General features: G+C 47.7%; 1 pseudogene; it reads left to right on the forward strand.

Annotated features, from left to right (window-relative positions):
* Positions 1-608: 608 nt before the first annotated feature.
* Positions 609-6108, forward strand: part of LOC119309669 — a 10784-nt pseudogene continuing 5284 nt past the window's right edge.

Here is a 6108-nt window from a genome sequence, read left to right on the forward strand (position 1 = left end):
CAAGTCATCTATGGCCACCACACCATTCTAAGCACTTCTTCACATCCGTATCTTTCAATGGCAGATGTATGCCCGCAGCGCACGACTCTAATTTATTCAGACCAAAATGGGCAGTGCACAACTTGAGCTGAGCTGCTTTATTCGCGTATCCCATAGTTAGAGCATCTCTAGTGGATCATCTATATGGACGTGTATAGCAAATATATACGATGCGAGCTGAAAAACTGCTCCCAGCGACTCGTGTAAAAGGGCGTGTAAACATCCACGCCCTGGCCACGACGGTACGAGGCGTGTGGAAGTAAACACGAGCAAGCCACGCTCGTGAGCTCGCGAAAAGGAGACGGCTGCTTCGTCCCGCGCCCGCCCGGAGGAAGGATCGGAGGATCTCGCCCCCAGGTCGCCGTCGCGTTCCTTCTCCGGCCGCCGCCCAAGGTAACATTTTTTTCCTCTCCGGCCGAGCTCAAGAGCGGGAGGGCGGGGACGGGGGGCCGCACGCCCTGCAGCTAGATCTGGCGGCGGCGGGAGGTTGGCCGCGTGGGGAGGCTGTGCGGGCGGCGGAGTGCGGGGTGCGGGCGGCGTGGTGCGGGGTGCGGGCGGCGTGGTGCGAGATGCGGGCGGCGGGGTGCGGGATGCGGGCGGTGCTAGCTACGGCCTGGGAAGAGGTAGGAGGTCGACGGGCTGGGGAGGCCGGTGGCCTGCGGCCGGGGGAGAGGAGTGAGGTCGACGAGCAGGGGAGAGGCAGCAGATCCTTCCTCCATGAAGTTGGTTTCTGAACGACTGGCAGGGAAGAGGAAGAAGGGGAGAGACATGCAAATGAACCACTGAATGTTTTCTCTAAATCCCTGAAGCTGGTTTCTGAACGACAAAAGTGAAACACCAGCTAGTATTAGACTAAATCTCCAAAGGATCTAGTTATCTGAATGACATTAACAGGATCTGGTGTTGATATTTGGTATTTGTCTAGCAATTTGTTGCTTCGCCATGTCAATTTGATGTCAGATTGTGGTCTAAAATAGCCGTGCATTGGTTGCTTGCAAATGGATGGTGACCAAAGCTTCTTGGACACCATTGGTTTTGGTTACACACAAACACAACCAGATAGTCCAATTGGAGAGCAGGCAACTCCATCAACTCAGCATCGTTCTGCAATAACAGAGAAAGGAAAATTCAACAAAGGCAAAAATTGGTCTAGTGATGAGGACACGGTTCTCATAGCAGCATGGGCAAATACAAGTTTGGATATTATTGGGACAGATCAAAACCGAGATGCTTATTGGGATAGAATTTCATAGTACTACAACATACACAAGGAATCATCATGGCTGGAGCGTAATGCTAATGCAATCAATTGCCGTTACACAACGATTAACAGAGAGACCTCTAAATTTTGTGGTTGCCTTCAGCGGATTTTAAATAGGCAAGAAAGTGGAAGGACCATAGAAGAAAAGGTATGCGCCTTTCTTGTAATTCTATATGTGATGTGCAATATTCTATTTGTGTTGTGCTTATTTTAACAACATATTTATATATGCAGACAAAGAGTATTTAACCAAAAACTACCACAATTGAGGGTAACGTGACAGAAAACTACCACTCTACGTTTTTGTGCGAAAAACTACCAAATTTGAACTAAACCGTGGCAAAAAACTACCAAGTGTCGAAAGCGCTCGCTTCGCCCGTGCTAACCCTGAATCTGACCAGCCTGGCCCGCGAATCAGTTGCCATGGTGGCGAACTGACGGCCGCCGCGCGTTGACGGCCGTTAACGGCCGTCCGCTGTCGGAACGACGCCAGTCGGTGGGCCAATAAGTGAGAGCGAGCGAGCTCAGCCACTCGCTCATTCTCTTCCTCCTCGCTCGCTCTCACTCGTCCTCGTCTTCTCCCTCTCCCTGGTGCTCTGAGCTAGGTCAGCCTGTCGCCGTCGCCGCCGCGGCCATTGCCGCCGGTAGAAGTTGAGGATGCCATCCTGGAATGACGAGGAGAGCTCGGACGAGGACATCAACATGGTTTCACTGGATCAGCAGCTCTTTGTAAGTGCATAATGGTGGAACAGAGTTAGGGTTAGGGTTAGTTCATCCAAAAGAGATTCCTAGTTGCTTTTGGTTTGATTCGAAGCTTCTTTTGCAGGAAACCCCTGACATTGTGGTGGAACCATCTTTCTATGGTTCTTACACTGAATCTGAGCCGACGTGCATGATGCATCATCAGAGGCCGAAGAAGATGGTGGCTTTTGAAGGTACTTTGACTGGGAGGCGTTTCCTGGGTTGTCATGTGCAGCAGGTATGAAATCTTGAACGGTAACTTGTTTTGCTGGTGGGGTGCAGCATGTGGTGCAGAGATGTGTGATGTGCAGAGATGTGTGCTATAGTTTAGAACTGAAACTTGAAAGTGCCATACATATGGAAGCTATATGTGAAAGTAGATCTTTAGTTAACTGAATTCAATTCATGACTGAACCTGAGAACACCTACATGCAGATATCTTAATTGTACTGTGAACTGAATGTATTAGTTAGGTGTTTACTGAATATAGTTGTTAACTGAAAAAGAACAGAGTTAAATGAATTTATATCTACTGCTAAATATAGTTGTTAACTGAATTTATCTCTGATGCTAAGTCAGGTGTTGTGTGCTTACTATCTCTGAATTATGTTTGCACAATTCAGAGAGCATATTGATGTAAACAAAGGGTTTCAGTTAAATGAAATGACTTTATGACTTTAGTTATCTGTACTAAGTTTGTTACTAAGTGCTTTGTGCTTAATTATAAATAATTGCTTCTGTAGGATGTAGGTGTAAACTATGGGGTTGTGGAGTGGGTGGATGGTCCTTGGCCAGAGATTCTACAAAGGTGCCTAACCAGGATTTGAGACATGTACCATGAGCAGAACTTGGGGAGGGTGAATGACAAACAAGCCCGTGAGAAAGAGGTGGCCAAGCTACAGAAGGAAATTGATTTCCTACAGCCAGTTGGTGGAAGATGTATCCAAGCTATTTGACTATCAAGATGGCAAGATGTCTCATGACATGGACTATACCAGTCAGGCAATCAATGAACTAAATGAGAAGAAGAAACAACTTGAGGATCAGGCAAAGATTGAGTTAAGTATGGAAAAGCTGAAGCTTGCCAAGGAGCAAAGGTGCATTCTTCAAAGCCAAGCAGAGATCATTCAGAACATGAGGAAGGCCATGAAGGAAGTGGAGGGGGACAGGGACCTACTTAAGAAAGAGAAGAAGAAGCTGGAGTATCTAATTGCTAATCTGCTCAATGTTGGGCATGGCAGCAAAGATAAGCTGGAGAGGATCAAGGCAATTATGAATGAGTGAAGTGGTTGGTTTGTGGGTTAAGTAATTAGTAGGCCTATATATACAGCTGGCCTTGGAATGTCATGCATGTCAGGTGTATATTTTAGGAAAGTTTCATGTGCTTTCAGAATGGTATGAGGGAGGGAGGTACTGTTATGGTTTAAGAACTAGTTGGTTTTATCTATGATGTAATGACTATTATTTTAAGACCTACTACGCTAAGTGAGTACTCATGCTAAGTTAAGTAAGTAAGAATGTTTTATCTATGATGAGGTTGTTTTACTCTGCATATATCATGTGTGGATAACTGACAGTAGTGACATAGTTGGAAGTAGCAAGTAACATATATAGCAATTAGCTGAGATAGTCTGACAAATAACTTAACATATGTAGCAAGTAGCAAGTAACATATATAGATAGTCTGACATAGATAGATAGTACTACAATTCATAGTCTGACATAGATAGCAACTAGTAGTAGATAGTGCCTGACATAAATAGCAACTAGTAGTAGATAGTGCCTGACAAAACTGAACCTAGGAACTTACTGAACTTACGAAAGTTCAGGACTGACGAAACTGAATATTAGTGCAGCACTTCACTCCTCCTTCAGCATCTTCAGGCGCTGGGAGCGGCGCACCGCAGTCACGGCCGCCCTCTTCTTGCCTGGCGCCGGCTCCAGCACATCTTCCTTGCCGCCATCTTGTTCTTGCTTCACGACGACGCCGTCTGGGAGATCGGCGACATCCGGCAGCGCATCCACTTGGATTGGGCAGTTCCTGTCCCCCTCCACGGCGTCGAGGACGGGAGCCAGCATCTGCAGTTCAGGCTCATCGTCGAAGAGGACGACGACCTCATCCACCTCGTCATCAGAGTTGTCAGAGGGCTCGTCCTCATCATCGTCACTGGACTCGTCGTCAGAAGACTCGCCGTCAGAGTCGTCAGAGGGCCCAAGGACCCATGGATTGCGCCTCTCCCAGTAGGCGTTGTTGATTGGGGCTGGGAGAGCGAGGACAGCGTCGGTGACGTGGTCCGCGGCGGCCGGTGGTGTGGTGGATGAGCGGTACATCCACCATCTGGCGTGCTGCTTGGGGTTGGGGGAGCGCTGCACCTCGCGCATCGCCCACAGAAGAATGATCAGCGGCGGAATGGTGCGGCCGACAGGGAAGACGCGCTGCTTTTCAGCAGCCGTCATCACCTTCACGAGGCCGCAGACGTGGTTCCTCAGCATCGCCAGACTGGGGAACCAGCGCGCGATCTCCCTGTACTGCGCCCGCATCTCGTTGTTGCTGTCGGCGAGAGCTTCGATGGCCAGCTGCCATTCTTCCATGGCGACGATGGTGGCGGTGGTTGTCGGTGGCGATTTCGACAGGAGAGAGGGGGAAGTGGAGTGGGCGGTGCGAGCGACGAGTGGGCGAGTGAGTAGAGGGCGTGGTGGGTGGAAACGTAATAAAGTCGTAGAATCCGAAACGACTGGTTTTAATCAACGCACGCTCACCACGCTGCCGGCTGCAACGCACGCTGAACAGACGACGTGGCTAACAACATATAATATCTGTGGCCGATGCTAGTCAAACAAATCACTAGCACTAGCCCATTGATATTGAACACATAGTTACAACCAATTGGTCCTGGGTTCGAGCCCCAGGCTAGACTTTTTTTGTGCAGATTTTTTTTTCTAAAATGAATTTGACAGTAACTTGTGAACTGTAGAAATGGCAATGTAAAACAATAAAACAAATTAAAACAATTAAAACATGCACCTAAACCGTACAAATGGCAAAGTAAAACAAAAAAACAATTCAAAGCAAATCAGTAGCACTTAGCCCATTGGTATTGGGCACAAATAAGTACCATATATTCAACATTTTCCACAAGTTCACATGTCTGAATTTAAACACAAACTTAGTAGCACAACACACATTTAGTAGCAGAACACAAACTTAGTACCATACACTCAAACTAAGTACTAGAACACATACTTAGATATAGAGTTTGAATAGTTTCCACTAGCATTGAAATAGGATGCAAACTTGCTAGGAGGTTTCCTCTTCCTCTTGCCTGCCAATATCCCTGGTTCTCCAGTGGATGTTCTTGGTGCATTGAATATTCTTGTTGATGTTGATCCTCTTGGTCTTGGAGCTCTTGTTGATGCTGATCCTGTTGCAGGTGCTGCAGAAGACCTGGTTGCTCCTGCTGAAACTGCTGATGTTGAACCTCTCTTATTTGCTGCTGTTTTTCTGTTCCTTGTTGCTTTAGGAGGTGGAGCAAATGATGCTGGGATATGTGAAGTTTGGTGTTGAGGTGGTGGTTGTGGAGGTGGTGGTGTTGCACTACAGGAACCCCTAAAAATTTCTCTATTCTCCTGCATGACAAAATTAAATCAGTTAGTAAATATACCAGAACTAAAATAATTAAACAAAGAATGCATCATTTTTGAATGACCTGGTGTAAGTTCTTTCTCATCTCAAGACTAGGTTTTAGAGCTTTTCCACAGTTTGTATATTTGTGGCCTTGTAGATCACAATTGCTGCATGTAATTGCTCCCATCCTGCTTGTGTCCTTTGGAGCAGGCACCTCAAACTGCCCCTTTCTCCTAGCTGTCTGTTTCTTGCCTGCTTTTTCTTTGAACACCGGGGGCTCAATATCCTGAGTATGAGTGTCAGGGCGGAAAAAAATTCACGGGAGTGCATATCCCCTCTCTCTCGTCCGCGACCGCGTCACCCCCGCGGGTGGCCGGCCGCGCATTCCCTTCGATCCCGCCCGCGTCCCCCTCCCTCCTCCTCCTCCCCGCCGCCGGCGCCG

The sequence above is a fragment of the Triticum dicoccoides genome, chromosome 5B (genome assembly GCF_002162155.2).
Source record: "Triticum dicoccoides isolate Atlit2015 ecotype Zavitan chromosome 5B, WEW_v2.0, whole genome shotgun sequence".
Lineage (NCBI taxonomy): Eukaryota > Viridiplantae > Streptophyta > Magnoliopsida > Poales > Poaceae > Triticum > Triticum dicoccoides.